The following is a 20,357-nucleotide window of genomic DNA, read 5'->3' on the forward strand; positions in this document are numbered from 1 at the left end:
AGACTTGCTCCTGTGATATAAGCTGGAGGTAACTACTGTGGTAGTGTGTGTGTGTGCCTCAGTATGAGTGTGTGTCTCAGTATCAGTGTGTGTGTCTCAGTATCAGTGTGTGTGCCTCTGCCTCAGTATGAGCGTGTCACAGTATGAGTGTGTGTGTCTCAGTATGAGTGTGTGTGTGTCTAAGTGTCAGTGTGTGTCTCAGTATGAGTGTGTGTCTCAGTATCAGTGTGTGTCTCAGTATGTGTGTGTGTCTCAGTATCATTGTGTGCCTCAGTATGAGTGTGTGTGTCTCAGTATGAGTGTCAGTGTGTGTGTGTGTGTGTGTGTCTCAGTATGAGTGTCACTGTGTGTGTGTGGGCCTCAGTGTGAGTAGTAGTGTATGTGTTACAGGGCTCAGGGGCGTATCTACCCATTGGCCAGGATGGCACTCGCCAGGGGCGCCAGGAAAGGAGGGGGCGCCACCCGGCAGTGCCATCCAAGGCCAGGGGGTAGAATCCAGTAGTACTGTCAAACTTGGTGAATGTGTGATAGTGCCGGTGCTAGTGTCAGGCAGCAGTGCACCGCACCTCACTTGTAATCATACTCAACATAAACTACAGCTCCCAGCAGCCCTTGCTGCTGGGAGCTGTAGTTTATTTTGAGTCTGATTGATCACTAGTGCAGTGCTATGCCGCTGGACACCGGCGCCGGCAGTGACAGCCAGTCACCAGGTACAATCCGGATTAAGTGAGGGGAGGGGTGGCACAGGACTGCACTGCACGGCATTGACCTTCGGGAAGGGGACGGAGTGGAACCAGGGGGGCAGGGCTACACGACAGTCAGTTCCAGGTAACCCAGCAGCATGGAGCAGGGCGGGAGAGGACAAGGAGCTACTAAAGTACATGCATTGAGTGTACCCTGTCTGTGCAGTGAGGGGGGTAAACACTATATAGTCCGTCTGTATGTGTGTCTGTGACTACATTTATGTATGTGACTATATGTGTATGTATGTTTGGTGTGTGTATAAGTATCTACTATATATATGTGTGTGTATTAGTGTGTGACTATGTATGTGAATAAGTGTGTAACTATGTGTGTATATATGTGTGTAACTATTTGTATATACTGTATGTGTGACTGTACTCCATATCATATGTACTATATGTGTTTTGTGTGTGGCAGTATGTATGTAAGTGTGTATGTGTGTGCCTATGGATGGGATCAGATGTACTAATGGCAGTGGGGGTTTATTTGGTACTGATTGCAGATTCTGCTAAAATCAGAATCTGCAATCCTTTCTATTGCATGCTGGGGGATGCTCATCAATCGCAGGGCAAGGCCATCCAGCATGCTGAATGGTCTGCTCAGCAACCGCAATTTAATTGTGGTTGCAGCAACTGTGGAAGACCCCATGCAGCTGCAGCAAGGCGGCGTATGCAGGCAGTCCGCCACCATTTTTCACATAGGTGTGGCTGCGTGTGATGTCACTTAGTCACCCCCAAAAATGCAGACATCCCAACCCCATTTTCCCCACGCTGCCCCCGCAATGGTCCATCACCACCCCCCCGCTCTCCCTGTGAACGCCTTTGCCTGTCAATCAGGCAGAGGTGTTTACAGCCAATGTGATCCAATTGACGAAGCGCTGAGAACAGGGATATTGCAGTCGCATCCCTGAATGTGGTTTGGCCACATTACACTTTTAAAAATAGAAATAGATTTATTAGCACTGGTCCACTGCATTCCCCATATGCCTTCTATAGACAGTGTTTCCGATAGGGGTACTACTGTGTGGCATAACGTGTATATGAGACACTACTGTGCGGTGTAATGTGATACTGTGTGGCATAAATTGAATTGGAAGTACTATTTTGTGGCCATGCTCCCTCCCCACAAGACCACGCCCTTTTTTGATACACCCTATTTAAAATATGTGGGGTGGGGGTGAGGGGGCACCAGCCCTTACTTTGCCAGGGGCACTCGGACCCCTAGATACACCCCTGACAGGGCTCACTGGGAAACATCCAGTACCTGTAATGCTATACCTCACACTCTGTTAGTTGAAGGTGAGGCATTTGATATGCCGGCTGTCGGGATCACATCGCTCAGCATACCGGCGCCGGAATCCCGATAGCCGGCATACCAACAACTATTTTCCCTCTTGGGGTGTCCACGATCCCTCTGGAGGGAGAATAACGCGCGCCACCGTGCCCGCAAGGGGCTCTTTTGTGCTCGCCCTGCTGCCGGTATACCGGCGGTCAGGATCCCAGCGCCGGTATGCTGGGTGCCGGGATCCCGAGCACTGGCATACCGTAGTACACCCAGTTAAAGAAGCTCCCTGCACACATACTGTATCACAAAAGGCCTACAGTTGCTGAGAGTATGGGCAGATTCAGTGGCAGCACCAAGCACCCCCCCCCCCCCTTGCTGTTTAGCAGGATCAATTTATTTGATTTTTGTAATTTTCAATACAGCAACAGGCGGGCTGCACTGCAGGCGGGCAGGCAGGGGGGGCTTCAGAATGTCACATACGCCCCAGGCCGCTCCATCATTTCTGTCCTGGTCCGCCTCATCTACAGGAAGTGCCCTGGTGGTCCAGGTGGACCAGTGGTTTGTGTGTCTACAGCCTGATCCAGCTGTCACTGTGGGACCAACACCAGCATGTGATACTACTGCAGACTTTTTTTTGCTTTGTCCTACAGACCTGTGGAAGACCTGTAGGTCCATAGGCTGTGATGGATGCAGACTGATTGCTTCTCCGTCTGACGGTTACTCCTCCTTACAAGTAGGTAGTGGAGTTTTTTTTCCATGTGTCAGCTGTAGCTGGTGTGAAACTACATTTTCCAGTATGACCTGCTTCTTTTTTAGCAGGATATGCTGGGACTTGTAGTTCCACATTGGCTGGGGGTGCCACATTTGCCCTATATTTGCAACATAAAAACTGTTTGTCAATGAACCAGCATAGTATATCACAAGATATATCGTGTATGGTTGAACAAGACATCCGTACCTGCTGCTTAGAAAACTTATTTGTCAGTTTGTCGTGTTCTATTTTTTTTGTCATATATTAGTACTGAAATCTAACTGCACACACTAAAATAAGCTGCCCGACAACGCTCAGAATCCCGGTGCTGGAATCCCTAGGCCAGTATTTACTAAAAATCCAAGTTTGGCCGATTTGTGTTTTTTTTTCGAAGTCCCAACATGGGAATTCACTAAGCACAATCTCGGCAGTGTTTGGGACATTCGTAATGGTTTGAACGGCAAAGTACACAAATACGAATGAATAGACCATCGGTCAAACGCGCCTGTTATTTCATACAATACGGGAATTCACTATTCATTCGTATTTGGGTGTTAGTCTCTGAGTGCTCAATTGCGGTCGGATTTGTTTGCGATTCGTTAAAAAACGCAGCAAAAAAATAGACCTGCTTTTTTCAGCCGTGTTTGCATGTGTTGACACTTACAAATCATTCTAACCTGAATTAGGATGCCTATAAAAGGGACACAAACTTCTCACATGCAAAATAATTTATTTCCTTATGTTTGCTGGCCAAAACTTGTAGATTTGTAAGGCAATACACATTTTTCTACATATATCCATTATTACACACATTTGTGTTCAACTTTCAAATATTTCAAATGTTGTTGTTTCTGCATCATGTTTTTAAATCTGATTACTTATTTTTAACACACACAATCATGGCACAACAATAATGTCAGTCATTTTCGGACTGAATTATCTAAATATTACCCCCAACATATTAGGACACTTTTAGCCAACTCAAGTGTGTTTTTCTTGTCAATTCGTCTAGAGAAGAAATGTAAAACAGTTACAATTCACATTGTAAATTGTATTGGTCATGGATGAATCTGCCTGGCTGCCAATTAGTCTGTCTGCTGGCTCAAAGAATGATTAGAATCTAGAAAGAGTAATGATTAGAAAAAAATCAAGTGGTCTGCTTTCTGCCTGCTTAAGACAATCTGCCTGGCTGCCAATTAGTCTGTCTTCTGGCTCAAAGAATGATTAGAATCTAGAAAGAGTAATGATTAGAAAAAAATCAAGTGGTCTTCTTTCTGCCTGCTTAAGACAATCTGCCTGGATGCCAATAAGTCGGTCTGCTGGCTCAAAGAATGATTAGAATCTAGAAAGAGTAATGATTAGAAAAAAATCAAGTGGTCTGCTTTCTGCCTGCTTAAGACAATCTGCCCGGCTGCCAATTAGTCTGTCTGCTGGCTCAAAGAATGATTAGAATCTAGAAAGAGTAATGATTAGAAAAAAATCAAGTGGTCTGCTTTCTGCATGCTAACATCTATGTGCAGCTCAAACAACAGTTTCCTGTTAACAAAAAATACAAAGATGATAAAGAAGAAATGTGCGTACAAAATTCCTGTTGTTGTTTGTACCAGTTATAATTAATGATGTTGTACAAATTGTCAAGGAGCTAAGTGTTATATATATTCTGTTAATCATACGCTTGGTAAGTGTTTTGTTTCTCTTCTCTTTAAAGAAATGGGTGTGTTTTTTTATGTTTATTTGGGTGGTTGCTTGTTCTGGCCTTTGCCTTTACCACTGTCGTGTTGGCGTGCTCTGGTGGAGCGCCTTGGAGGTGATGACACTGGCGTTACATTTGGAGTAGTCGTACCAGAAGTGCTGCTTGTTTGCTGTTGCTGCAGGGATCTGAGTGTTACATTGAGGTTAGTGAGGGTGGCATTGAGTTCACGTGTTGCAGCATTTTGATTGTCTACAATTCTGGACATGGATTCATTGATCATTTGATTGCTTTCTAAAATGTTGATATAGCTTTGCTGTTGTCTGTGCTGTTCTTCCATTATGCGCTGTAAGTTGCCCATGACATGTGTAATGTCTGCACGCATGATTTCCTTGGTATTTGCAATTCTTGTGTTTGTTTCATTTTGTCTACTCAGATTTCTGCTGATTTGTCTGAGGTGAGATGGTAGGCTTGCATACATTTGGGTCTGCCTACGCAGGCAATCTTCATTAGTGGCCTGCTGTCTAGCCCAAATGGTCCAGAACACTTGATCAGGGCCTTGTGTTACTGGTGTTGTTGGGCTGTGTTGGGGTGGTGGTGTGCTTTGCTGTGGTGGAGTACTCACAGGTGCTGGGGGGCTGATTCCTTCGATTACTGGATGCATTTCTAACATGACTGTGTCATCCATGTCACTGTGTTGCTGTTATTGTGGAGGGATGCTGGTACCAGGACTAGAAGCTGAAATTAAAAACATTTATCCATTACTTATCCATATGTTTAATACATTGGTACAAAGCACTAAACATGGAACACATGTAATGGACTGGTGCTTTCAGATATCCGGTCTAGCAACATCATCACTCATTACTTAAATACATACATATGCCTGTTTGTGGCAAATGTGTCTGGTTACTTCATTCTGAAAGCAAACACATGAGTTGTATGGTACATCAGACATACTCCTGCCTAAAAACACATTGTAATCCATAATGTGTTGCCTTATAGTGTCTCCAACCAAAACATAGTAATGTTTTTGTATGCAGTTGGCAATGTTAGGACAAACACACATGTGTAAATTATTCTAACAACCTTACTATTCGCAAAGCTTACTGTTACGTTCCTGATGCTCAGAACTACAAAGATGTTGCGAAGTGAGTCCAGAGCACCAGGACGTGACGCTGAAATAGGAAGGGAACGGGAATAGCCCCTAGCACCCTACCTCCATTGTTTTACCCGTGTGGTCAGTTCACGCCTGAGTGACTATGGTTTCTTGGGCCCACGGCAGCCGCGTTTGAAGGGCGGATATGTCTGCCCAACTCCGATGCCCCCAGGTCTTAGCGTGAGACAAAGCGTGAACCGAGACAGGATAATAACAAGGGGACCTCTAACTAACGGAAACAGAAGCTAGGGGCTACTAACTACCCTAAAACTAAATTTATGTGCGGCACGCCGCCAAAGGAAAAGAACCACTCCCCCACACGGCACCGCCGAGTTCCGGGGAGGACAGTGAAAAGCGGAAACCTCCGCAAAAACCACCAATACAAAAAGTACCAAAAGGACAAAGCGGCCTAGGCCGCAACACGTGGCAGAAGCCGCTACTCACGAAACCGGGAGAGAACCCCAACAAACGAGAACCCCCAGATGACTGCAACAGGTTCACTTGAACAGGAAGGATTCCCAGGACCGGCTTCAGAACTCCAGGACTCAGGAGCACAGGATCGACCAGATACAGCTGACCAGGAACAGACGTTACAAGGCAGGAACAGCATACAGGAAGCTATCACCGACGTCTGTGCCAGGTAGTGAGGGAGAATATAACAGGGAGCCCTCCAATAGCTGCAGTGAAGCTTAATTAGTAATGTCGTGCAGCTGCCCTGCTGCACGACCAGAGCTAACAGGTGTATTGATTGACAGGAATCAACGGGGAATGCGGTTCATCTGTGGCATCCCCATTGCTAAGGGTCCGCCGGCTATGCGCGCACGGCGTCCCAGCGTTGCCAGGGACCCGGCGGCTCAGCGCGCACGGAATCCTGGCATTGCCAGGGACCCGGCGGCTCAGCGCGCACGGCGTCCTGGCGTTGCTAGGCGCCGGGCAGGAAGGGAGGTGCGGCGGCCGTGAGCGTCGCTCGGAAGCAGACCGAGCGGCGCCGCGGACCGTGGCACCTAACACTTATACATGAGTTTCTGTTGCAGCATCTTCCACACAATGTGCTACTGTATGGCTGAAGTGGACATACATATCTTTACTGGATGTTGTGAAGGCCATTTTGTTAGGTTTCTATTTCATGTTTTACTGACTTGGGTAAGTATAGCAGATTTTGATGGGTATTTACTTAATGAGTTTAAGTAAATGGTTTTTTAAAGATCTGACATTTTTAATTGGTATCACAGTTTGTTACTCACAATTAAGATGAGGGGAGTGTGGTTGGCGTCTTGGAGGTGTGTCCAAAATTTGTGGGGGCACCGAACAAACAGTAGATAATCTTTGTGGAAGGGTAGCCTGCTGTGGTTGGCCCTGGACATCAGACCTTGCTTTCTTTGCTGGCAGATGTTTTTTGTGGTGTGTTCCAGAAGTGCGCCTTCTGCTGCTTAAGACTTTTTTGGATGGACCTAGTATTGAAAGTGACATTTTGTTATGGCCATTCATTTACAAACCTAACCTATACTACAATGGACACTTTACCTGCTTCCGCAGCGTCATCATCATCAGATGTAATGGGAGTGACTGTAGGACGACCAGTACTGCTTTTTTTCAACACTGTAAATTAAAAAAAAAAAAAAATGATTCCTGCTATTGTTAATACATCCACCCATTATGCTTATAAACATTACATCTTAAAAAAATGGATGTTTTATTATGAATCTAAAAATAAGGACATTAAACACAAAAAGCACAACATCAAACCCAAAACATTGTCCAATAGCCATATGGACTATGGAAAGTGCAATACAGGGAATCATGGCCCTCATTCCGAGTTGTTCGCTCGTTCTTTTTCATCGCATCGCAGTGAAAATCCGCTTAGTACGCATGCGCAAAGTTCGCACTGCGACTGCGCCAAGTAACTTTACTATGAAGAAAGTATTTTTACTCACGGCTTTTTCTTCGCTCCGGCGATCGTAATGTGATTGACAGGAAATGGGTGTTACTGGGCGGAAACACGGCGTTTCAGGGGCGTGTGGCTGAAAACGCAACCGTTTCCGGAAAAAACGCAGGAGTGGCCGGAGAAACGGTGGGAGTGCCTGGGCGAACGCTGGGTGTGTTTGTGACGTCAACCAGGAACGACAAGCACTGAACTGATCGCACAGGCAGAGTAAGTCTGGAGCTACTCTGAAACTGCTAAGTAGTTAGTAATCGCAATATTGCGAATACATCGGTCGCAATTTTAAGATGCTAAGATACACTCCCAGTAGGCGGCGGCTTAGCGTGTGTAACTCTGCTAAATTCGCCTTGCGACCGATCAACTCGGAATGAGGGCCCATATACAGGACACAGACATAGGACACAATTCCAAAAACATACACTAACAAGCCAAAACACACACAGCTTCATTTTCTAATAAAAGGAAAAAAATTACAGATGCAATATAGAAATAGGTCTGTGATGTGGCACTCCAAACACACATTACCACAATATGAGGCCAAAAAAAAAAAAAAAAAAAATACAGTAAGGTAACTAAGTCTGCAGTTGTTGTGTCAGTGTACAAATACAGACTCAAAATTAACCATCAAATAGTGGCCTTGACTTAAACAATATTACATTGAGTACTAATGAAATTACACATGTAACTGCCTTCAAAGACACTTTGCACTACTCCAGCCACTAACATATCAACCACTGATTTGGAAACATTGCACATGGATAACTGAAATAAAAAACATAGTCCAACTTTCAAAATGTACAATGTGCAAAAGTAAAACATTATTGGTGGACAATTCAATGACACACCAAGTCCAAACTACACATGGAAAATGTACTGTCCAAAAACCACATGACATACAAGCAAGTAAGACGTTACATTGACTTTTGTATGAAACATGACCCAAAACAATGTATTTGATGATGCACACTTGAAGATGGGAGTAATATGCAACGTCACATGACACACATTTAAAACATACAGTAAGCCAGAAGTAATGTCATAGAATGTTAAGGCAAATACTGATGCTCACCATCCTTCCTGGGGCGATCGGAATCCCGGACATGGGTTCTGGAGGGATTATAGTCCGCATGGGCTCCTCATAGTCCAGATATGTGGCAATAAAAGGCGGACCACCACCGGTTTTGCGAGCCGACTTCGCCTCCTTGGCCATTTTGGACTTGACACGTCGCTTTATGTCATAGTACCGTTTGCGGCACGTGTCCTCCGTCCGCTTCACCACCCCCTCACTATTTACAGCAGCAACTACTTTCGACCACAACACCGTCTTCTTCCGTGTTGGCACCTTGGCGGACTCAGGCCCAAATAGCTGCCGCTGATACTTCATCAGCTCCCGCACCAATGCCACATTTTCTGCATAACTAAACTTTACATTACGCCCAGTCTTAGTAGTGGTGCGTGGCTGCGGAGCTGTCTGACTGTCACTATCACTGTCACTTGAGGATGCTGCAGCAACATCACCAACCTCCTCCACCTCACTAACCTCACTAACACTCACCTCCTCCACCTGACCGACCTCCTCCCCCTCACTAACACCCTCCACCTCACTCACCTCAGCCACCTCTGAGTCACACATAATTGTGTGACTAAATAATTAACACAGAAAAAAAAAGACAAACAAAACACTCCTGCACTACCACCACACACACACACACACACACACACACACACACACACACACACACACACACACACACACACACACACACACACACTGACAAGGGACTGTAAAAAAAAAACTTGGACAAAAATTGAGACAAAACCAAAAAATACATGACAACAAGAATGACAAAACTACTTTCAAACACAATACAACACTCAGAACTCGCAAAAAATACTCCTCCAAACAAACATTACTCACCAAACTCCACTGCACAACCTCTCTCCTCACCACTGACTAAACCCACGAGGTGCGGACGGTTTGGGGCGTATTTATATGGTTGCGCACAGACACTCCTACATCTGAAACACAACCAATCACGAACAGTGATGAAAACCGAAACTAAAAGTGAAAATGCGGCCGTGGTCTAAAAAAAACACTGCCGCGTTTAACATAGAAAAAAAACCAAGTATAAACAATGAAAACCCGTACGCAAACGTTAATGTCGCCCGTAAATGACCCCAAAAAAAACGAATGCCAACGACATCGGAAAACACGAAAACAAATAAGACGACAGCTTCGTAAATTAGCGTATCTCAATTCAAAAAGTTGCATTAAAATGCACCCGATAACAAAGGAGTTTAAACACTCCACAAACCGACTCAAACACGAATATTAGTAAATACTGGCCCTAAAGTCAACATACTGAATGTAAGTATGCTGGGGAGGGTTACAGTTAGGCTGTGGAGGGTAGGGGTAGGGGGTTAGGGTTAGGCACCAGGGGAGGGTTAGGGTAAGGTTGCAGGGGGAAAATTAGAGTTAGACTGCAGGAAGGGAGGGTTAGGCTGCAGGTAGGGGAGGGTAGAGGGTTAGCATACTTTCCTACGAGGTGTTGGGATACTAATCAGCAGGATGCTGCTGTCATTCTTCTGACTACCGGCATCCTAAGCGTCAGGATCCCTTTCCCAACCTGCTGTAGGGTGTATTCTCTATACAGTCTGCAACATTTTTGATACGTTATAATCCATTTGGTGGAACAGTAGCATAGGGTAAGCATTACTGCCTCACAGCACTCAGGTCATGAGTTCAATTCCTGGTCATGGCCAGTCTGTGTAGAGTTTGCATGTTCTTTTTATGTTCTATGGGTTTCCTCTGGGTATTCCTGTTTCCTCCCACACTCCAAAAACATATGGGAAGGTTATGTGGATTTGTCTGTGTGTGTTTGCATTTTAGAGAGTATCACTCCCATTCCAGTGGAACAGGGAGTGATATGAATTCTGATGTTCTGTGTACAGCGCTGTGCAAATTAGTGGCACTATATAAGTAAATAATAATAATAATTTTGATATTTTAAGATAGGGCCTTGCACATATATTGGAGAAGCTATCACATTTTCCCTTTGTACTTAGCAGGAGCACATTAATTTGCTGTTCTGACAATAATAAAGGGCTAAATGCAAGTTATGTACTGGGGAGCATTGCGTTTTGGTTTTTCCTGTCAGGGCAAATGTGTGTTTCTTTTACCCTGTGGATGCCAAGGTTTGTTTTTTTGTTTTGTTTTTTTCCTGAAAGGGGTCAATGTGTTTGTTATTATTTTTTCCTGTGGATGCCAATGTGTTTTATTTTTTCCTGTGGTGGCCGATAGGGGTGATGGTGGTGGGGAGGGGGGGGGGGGGAGGGGGAGGGATGCCGAAGTCTTGCCTAGGGTGCCAAGAAACCTTGCACCGGCCCTGGGTGCAGACAAAAGAGAGAGGGGGTGAGGACAAGAGAGAGGAGGGTGCGGACAAGAAAGAGAGAGAGGGGGTGCCAACAAGAGAGAGAGGGTGCAGATAAGAGAAGGACAGTGCTCAACAAAGTTATCTTATACATGGAAGTAGCTGTGAGGTGAGTACAAGAGAGAGAGGGATGAAGACGAGAGAGAGAGGGGGGATGCGGACAAGAGAACGTGGGAAGGGGACAAGAGTGAGATGGGTGTAGATGAGAGAGAAAGGGGGGTGCAGACGAGAGAGAGAAAGAGAGGGGGTTAGGACAAGAGAGAGGAGGATGCAGACAAGAGAGAGAGAGAGCAGTGTAGACAAGAGAGAGGGAGGTGTGGAAAAGAGAAGGGAGTGTGGACGAGAGAGAGGGGTACAGATTAGAGACAGAGAGAGGAGGGTGCAGACAAAAGAGAGGGGTTGAGGACAAGAGAGAGGAGGTTGCGGACAAGAAAGAGACACAGAGAGGGGGTGCTGACAAGAGAGAGACTGGGTGTGCAGAAAATATATAGAGGGGGGTGCAGACGAGAGAGAGGGGGTGTGGAGGACAAGAGAGAGGGGGGTGGGGACAAGAGAGAGAGAGGGGGTGCAGACAACAGAGAGGGAGAGAGTTAGCCATGGCAAGTATACGCCTGCACTCACCCTAGCAGGAGGCCTATACACAGAACTCCAATCCCATGGCTGATAGTAGGCTCTTTAAGGCTGCTCCTGTCTTCCTGCAGTGTTGATGCTGTTGCTGGTGCTGGTGCTGGGATCTGGGACATCCTGGGTGATGGGTCTCCTCCTCAGGGCCGGGGGATTAGGCAGCCAGGGTGCACATTGGGTGTTTGTGGGTGAGCGGACAGCCTCGTGTAACACCCAGTGCTGCTGCTGCATCATCTCCTCTCTCTCCCACTCCCAAAATGTCCTTCGCGATGATTTCGCGCCCTCTCCAGCAGTCTGGGAAGATGGGAAGGAAAAGCTCACTAGCAGCAGCTCTGTGTGACTGATGGATGCATTATATATGGGTGTTGGCGGGAGGTCACGATGACTGTGGTCGCTTCTTCAGGCTGCAGCACCCTGGGTGACCGCTCTGCTTGGCCACCCATAAATCCGCCCCTGCCTCCAGCTTCCTGTGTGAAATGGCACCTGAATCACAGAGGGAGGGACCTTTTATGGAATCCAAAAACAGTGAGATCCAACGCTGGGAAGATAATGTTTTGCCTCATTTTGAAACCCAAGGTGGTTTCAGTTCTTTGTTTTTTTTTAGGAAGGGATCCCAAACTGTGTGTTCACTTGCATTAGCAGGCATCATCAACATGGATCTATGGTCCAGGGGAAGAGCACCCTCAACAGATTTGCTTCCTTACAGGTGTACAATATATACAGATGTGTCCACCTCTAATTATACAGCAGTTATGTGATGTTGCCCTTATTGTACTTCTTCTAAGCTTCTCTCCACCTTCTGCCAAAATGAAGGAGATGGAAGCTACAATAGTATACACAAAAATACTGATTCACATGTGCAGTATGAACATGTGTTTTTTAAGCAAAAAATAAATAAATAAATTGACTACAATTTTGACCATTATGAAATGAAAAATCTGTTATATACTTGTATACATAGCCTTTACAGAAAAAAAGATTTGTTGTGCTACAGTAGTTATACATACTGTACTTCCACATGATTGACTGATTAGATATCTGCTTTAACGAGGAGTACAGATGTACCATACCTTATAAACTGATGAGGGTATTTGTGCTTAAGACATGGTAAATTATCATATTGTTCTCAGAACATTATACAGTATCATAGGAAGATCAACAATATTATCTATCTATCTATCTATCTATCTATCTATCTATCTATCTATCTATCTAAAATTATACACATATATATATATATATATATATATATATATATACTGCTCAAAAAAATAAAGGGAACACTAAAATAACACATCCTAGATCTGAATGAATTAAATATTCTTATTACATACTTTGCTCTTTACATAGTTGAATGTGCTGACAACAAATCACACATAATTATCAATGGAAATCAAATTTATTAACCCATGAAGGTCTGGATTTGGAGTCACCCTCAAAATTAAAGTGGAAAAACACACTACAGGCTAATCCAACGTTGATGTAATGTCCTTAAAACAAGTCAAAATGAGGCTCAGTAGTGTGTGTGTAGCCTCCACGTGCCTGTATGACCTCCCTACAACCCACACAAGTGGCTCAGGTAGTGCAGCTCATCCAGGATGGCACATCAATACGAGCTGTGGCAAGAAGGTTTGCTTTGTCTGTCAGCGTAGTGTCCAGAGCATGGAGGCGCTACCAGGAGACAGGCCAGTACATCAGGAGACGTGGAGGAGGCCGTAGCAGGGCAACAACCCAGCAGCAGGACCGCCACCTCCGTCTTTGTGCAAGGAGGAACAGGAGGTGCACTGCCAGAGCCCTGCAAAATGACCTCCAGCAAGCCACAAATGTGCATGTGTCTACTCAAACGATCAGAAACAGACTCCATGAGGGTGGTATGAGGGCCCGACGTCCACAGGTGGGGGTTGTGCTTACAGCCCAACACCGTGCAGAACGTTTGGCCTTTGGCAGAGAACACCAAGATTGGCAAATTCGCCACTGGTGCCCTGTGCTCTTCACAGATGAAAGCAGGTTCTCACTGAGCACATGTGACACGTGACAGAGTCTGGAGACACCAAGGAGAATGTTCTGCTGCCTGCAACTTTCTCCAGCATGACCGGTTTGGCAGTGAGTCAGTAATGGTGTGGGGTGGCATTTCTTTGGGGGGCCGCACAGCCCTCCATGTGCTCGCCAGAGGTAGCCTGACTGCCATTAGGTACCGAGATGAGATCCTCAGACCCCTTGTGAGACCATATGCTGGTGCGGTTGGCCCTGGGTTCCTCCTAATGCAAGACAATGCTAGACCTCATGTGGCTGGAGTGTGTCAGCAGTTCCTGCAAGACGAAGGCATTGATGCTATGGACTGGCCCGCCCGTTCCCCAGACCTGAATCCAATTGAGCACATCTGGGACATCATGTCTCGCTCCATCCACCAACGCTACATTGCACCACAGACTGTCCAGGAGTTGGCGGATGCTTTAGTCCAGGTCTGGGAGGAGATCCCTCAGGAGACCATCTGCCACCTCATCAGGAGCATGCCCAGGTGTTGTAGGGAGGTCATACAGGCACATGGAGGCCACACACACTACTGAACCTCATTTTGACTTGTTTTAAGGACATTACATCAAAGTTGGATTAGCCTGTAGTGTGTTTGTCCACTTTAATTTTGAGGGTGACTCCAAATCCAGACCTCCATGGGTTAATAAATTTGATTTCCATTGATAATTTTGTGTGATTTTGTTGTCAGCACATTCAACTATGTAAAGAACAAAGTATTTAATAAGAATATTTCATTCATTCAGATCTAGGATGTGTTATTTTAGTGTTCCCTTTATTTTTTTGAGCAGTGTATATGTATATGTATATATATATATATATATATATATATATATATATACATATATATATATATATAAATGTGAAAGCCCTCACTCACTCACTCACTCACTCACTGATTTATCACTAATTCCCTTACTTCTCGATGTTCGGAAGTTGAATTTTAACATAGGTATTCTTCAGGTGGGAAAAAGGCAGGGACGTGCAGTGCAGAGCCTCCCCTATCATTAATGATTAAAATAATACAAAGAAGATACTTATGAGTCATAAGTATCTTCTTTGTATTAATCTAATCGTTATTACTGTTTAAATGTGGTTGGGAGGTACCAATCGTGGTGCCTCCCGTTGTCAATGGGAAGGTGTGGGAGCGGGGGGCGGAGCCAAGCCATGGACAGTAAGAGCCCATTGTAAATACATAGGAAAGTGGCACCATTAGAAGTGGCACTGTCATACAGGGACGTGCTTTCAACCCATGAAGGCACGCCCCTGTCAGTGAGGCCACAGTGATTGGTCAGCGGATCCGTCACTGGATCCGCTGTCATCACTGTGTGGGCGCGGTGGAGGTGCGGGACTTGGTGGCGGTGGGATGCGGCGGAGGTGCAGGCGACGGGATGCAGCAGAGGTGCGGGTGGCGGGATGCGGTGGAGGTAAGAGTATTAGTGGCAGGCAGGGATCTGAGATCCCTGCCTGACATTCTGCAGAGTTTGGCAGAGGAGCGGTACCAGATTCAAAAATGGTGCCTCAGCGTCATTTTTTAAATTCAAGATGTCCGCTGCAAGCCAATCATGGCTCTCTGCATCATCACCCCACCCCCTACGGCTGACTTACATAAGTCAGTGCGAGGCAGTGGCATCAGTCCGACGGCGGAGGAGGAGCAGTGAAGAGCTCCTGAAGAAAGAAGATGCAGTGGAAGTCTGGGATGGCCGGCGGCTATGCAAAAGAGCGTAACAGCCGCCGCCCATCAGGTGAAGACGCCGGAAGCCCTGGGGAGGTGGCGGCCGCCCCCCAGATGAAGATGCCGTAAGCTCTGGGAAGGCAGCAGCCATGAAAAAGAGCTTAAAGGCAGCCACCTCCCAGTTGAGACGCTGGAGGAAGCCGCCGTAAGCCCTGGAGAGGCGGCGGCCCCCAAGGTGAAGATGCCGGAAGCCCTGGGAAGGCGGCGGCCATGCAAAAGAGCTTAAAGGCTGCCACAAGTGCCAGCATGCTGAGGCAGGCTTGCTGGGACCTGTAGGCCACCTGTAAAGAACAATGTTAACATACAATGGTGCGGGGTGCAGGGCATAGCACTGGGCTATCAGCCCAGTGCTGGTTGTTGCTCAGGAGGGGGAACCCCTTTTTTTATTTTATGGGGTCCCCACTTTTCAAGGAATTCCAGGCCCGGGCTGACTAGCTTCTGGGGTTGATTAATGGGGATGCGGTCAAGATTCCGCCGGACGGAATCCCGACGGTCGAAATACCGACACCGGGATCCCGACCGGCACAATCCCGACATATTCTCCGTCTGTGAGTGTCCACGACACCCATAGAGGGAGAATAAATTAGTATGGCGAGCGCAGCGAGCCCGCAAGTGGCTGCGTTGCGCTCGCCCCCTGTCGGTATTGTGCCAGTCGGGATCCCGGTGTCGGTATTCCGACTGCCTGGATCCCGTCCGGCGGGATTTCGTACTGATCCCGATTAATGTTACGGCAGGGGGACCCCACACTGAGTGTCTCCCCTGCTGAGGCATTGTCCATCCTGGCTGGTTCTGCCTGGTGCTGGTTTTAGTGATGTGTGGGGGACTACACTTTTTTTCCCCCCTCTATGGGGGGGGGGGGGTTGGCTGCCAGTGCCTCCCCAGCCACTGAGCTCACCGCACGTCACTGGAAAAAGGAAAACTACGTAATCAGAAATTTAATAAACCTCCCCTAAGGGGATGAAAAGGGGGTTGACATAACAACATCATTACCGATGTGTGGTTTGCGTTGTGTGAATGATAACGCCCAAACAGACAATTGGATAAAACTTTGGATTGCACCATCAGTGTGTATAATTTCATAAACTACACTCACTCACTCATCACTAATTCTCTTACTTCCTGATATGTTAGGAAGCTGAAATTTAACATAGGTATTCTGCAGGTGGGAAATACGAAAAATACATAATTAGAATTTGAATAAACCTTCCCTAAGGGGATGAACAGGTGGTTGACATAATGACATCATTATCGATGCGTGGCTGGCGTTGCATGAACGGTAACGCCCAAATGGACAATCGGATCAAAATTTTAAATTGCACCTCCAGTGGGTAGAGCTTAATAAATTACAAAAATGGTCCTGTCACGTTTTAACGTATCTGCTATGGATGCTCCTTGGGTAATGCCAAGAACCGAGGATTAATATTTACTTACATGAAGACGTCTAAAATGTACATCTCTATAGATTTACCAATTTTTAACACTCATTTGTATTTACAACTGTGAAAATCAAAAACAACCCCTGTGCGAAGAATGGGTAGGACAGCTAGTCTATCATGTACAGTAAAATCAAGCAGGCTTTTAATAAAGGGTTAAATAGTTTTATTTTACCAGTAAACATTTGTTATTCTAAAATCTCTATTATAGGAGCTGAAGTTGACAATATAAATTAGTGTGAATAATCCCCTGTTTTATCATATTATTAAAAATAATTTGTATTCTCAGTTGAGATACTCATGCCGGGAGTGTGAATGAGTTTCTTTATGTCACAGTCAGGTATTGTAGTACTATGTGAGACATTACTTTATTATTTTTCTATCCTTTTCAAGTATTGTGTTTCTTTATATATATAAATAATAGATTTAAGGCCTTCATTCCGAGTTGTTAGCAGCAGTTCATTGCATCGCAAACGGCAAAAATTCTCAAACTGCGCATGTGCAAAAGCGGAAATATGCATGCGCAAAGCGAGCGATACGACACTTGTGCAGAATTGCTATACGAAAATCTGGCCGTAATACATAACCGAAAACAGGGAGTGACGGAGGCGTGGCAGAGGCACGGCTTCGCAATCCAACGAAATGGGCGTGAAAGTGGGCGGCTAGTGTGGGAGTATGCATCCAGCAGTAGGCGTGTTTTGGGCAAAAATGCGTATCCTATGGTAAAAGTACATAACAAATGTTCGCTATCTTGACGCAGCCGAAGAGTAAGTCTGCAGCTACTCAGCACTTGCGAAGTACTGTTACAAGTGTGTGTCTGCTCTACTTAGCAATTAATTAGCAACTGAATTCACCTGTTGAGCAATTACTCGCCAAACACTGCTCTTACAAAATAATACAAACAGCAATTATATGGCCACTTAATATTTGTATTGTTACCACAAATAAATCTGACACACTCACAAATAATGCACTGTGCATTTTGGACAAATAAAAATTAACTGATGTTAAATGCATGTTTTAATTATTTGTTTAATAATCTCAAATGTGACTAAACAAACTTATAAACTACATCAGCTAAATCTTCTCGACATAGACATATTCCTTTGTACATACCAAATAACATGAGCACCATAATGCAGCCTGCATTTAATGTGACTTAATATGTTTTTTTTTGTTTTGTTTTTTGGGAATATGTGTCCATATCTAATACTATGGCATGTTGCCCCTAGTAACCCAAGTTCCTTTTTTTGGTTTTTTTTTTATATGGCCAATTAAGTGTTGTGCAAGGTATACAGATTTTAAATTACACTATGCAATGTTTGTCCTAATATTCTGATTGTTCCCTTGTTCCACAAATGTCAATATGCCATGTTCTAGTTTACAGGGCACAGTTTTCCTGAGTGCATAACCTTTAATAAAACACACAAACAATTGTAAAGTAATTTTTTTTTACTTAAAAAAAAAAAGAACAAAATCACCAACACAACATGGCTACAAATGAGCATCACATACAGAGATGGACATAGCAGCAAGCAGATGGCAGTGGCAAAATGCACATAGCAGAACCCAGTACTATGGTAACCCCATCTTCTGACAAAATATGATGTTTTAAATAGTGATGAGCACCGGAAATTTTTCGGGTTTTGTGTTTTGGTTTTGGGTTCGGTTCCGCGGCCGTGTTTTGGGTTCGAACGCGTATTGGCAAAACCTCACCGAATTTTTTTTGTCGGATTCGGGTGTGTTTTGGATTCGGGTGTTTTTTTCAAAAAACCCTAAAAAACAGCTTAAATCATAGAATTTGGGGGTCATTTTGATCCCAAAGTATTATTAACCTCAATAACCATAATTTCCACTCATTTTCAGTCTATTCTGAACACCTCACACCTCGCAATATTATTTTTAGTCCTAAAATTTGCACCGAGGTCGCTGGATGGCTAAGCTAAGCGACCCAAGTGGCCGACACAAACACCTGGCCCATCTAGGAGTGGCACTGCAGTGTCACGCAGGATGGCCCTTCCAAAAAACACTCCCCAAACAGCACATGACGCAAAGAAAAAAAGAGGCGCAATGAGGTAGCTGTGTGAGTAAGCTAAGCGACCCTAGTGGCCGACACAAACACCTGGCCCATCTAGGAGTGGCACTGCAGTGTCACGTAGGATGGCCCTTCCAAAAAACACCCCCCAAACAGCACATGACGCAAAGAAAAATGAAAGAAAAAAGAGGTGCAAGATGGAATTGTCCTTGGGCCCTCCCACCCACCCTTATGTTGTATAAACAGGACATGCACACTTTAACCAACCCATCATTTCAGTGACAGGGTCTGCCACACGACTGTGACTGAAATGACGGGTTGGTTTGGACCCCCACCAAAAAAGAAGCAATTAATCTCTCCTTGCACAAACTGGCTCTACAGAGGCAAGATGTCCACCTCATCATCATCCTCCGATATATCACCGTGTACATCCTCCTCCTCACAGATTATCAATTCGTCCCCACTGGAATCCACCATCTCAGCTCCCTGTGTACTACTTTGTGGAGGCAATTGCTGCTGGTCAATGTCTCCACGGAGGAATTGATTATAATTAATTTTAATGAACATCATCTTCTCCACATTTTCTGGATGTAACCTCGTACGCCGATTGCTGACAAGGTGAGCGGCGGCACTAAACACTCTTTCGGAGTACACACTTGTGGGAGGGCAACTTAGGTAGAATAAAGCCAGTTTGTGCAAGGGCCTCCAAATTGCCTCTTTTTCCTGCCAGTATAAGTACGGACTGTCTGACGTGCCTACTTGGATGCGGTCACTCATATAATCCTCCACCATTCTTTCAATGGGGAGAGAATCATATGCAGTGACAGTAGACGACATGTCCGTAATCGTTGTCAGGACCTTCAGTCCGGACCAGATGTCAGCATCAGCAGTCGCTCCAGACTGCCCTGCATCACCGCCAACGGGTGGGCTCGGAATTCTGAGCCTTTTCCTCGCACCCCCAGTTGCGGGAGAATGTGAAGGAGGAGATGTTGTCAGGTCGCGTTCCGCTTGACTTGACAATTTTGTCACCAGCAGTTCTTTGAACCCCAGCAGACTTGTGTCTGCCGGAAAGAGAGATCCAAGGTAGGTTTTAAATCTAGGATCGAGCACGGTGGCCAAAATGTAGTGCTCTGATTTCAACAGATTGACCACCCGTGAATCCTTGTTAAGCAAATTAAGGGCTCCATCCACAAGTCCCACATGCCTAGCGGAATCGCTCTGTGTTAGCTCCTCCTTCAATGTCTCCAGCTTCTTCTGCAAAAGCCTGATGAGGGGAATGACCTGACTCAGGCTGGCAGTGTCTGAACTGACTTCACGTGTGGCAAGTTCAAAAGGTTGCAGAACCTTGCACAACGTTGAAATCATTCTCCACTGCGCTTGAGACAGGTGCATTCCACCTCCTATATCGTGCTCAGTTGTATAGGTTTGAATGGCCCTTTGCTGCTCCTCCAACCTCTGAAGCATATAGAGGGTTGAATTCCACCTCGTTACCACTTCT

Source organism: Pseudophryne corroboree, chromosome 6 (genome assembly GCF_028390025.1).
Source record: "Pseudophryne corroboree isolate aPseCor3 chromosome 6, aPseCor3.hap2, whole genome shotgun sequence".
In the NCBI taxonomy this organism is placed as follows: domain Eukaryota; kingdom Metazoa; phylum Chordata; class Amphibia; order Anura; family Myobatrachidae; genus Pseudophryne; species Pseudophryne corroboree.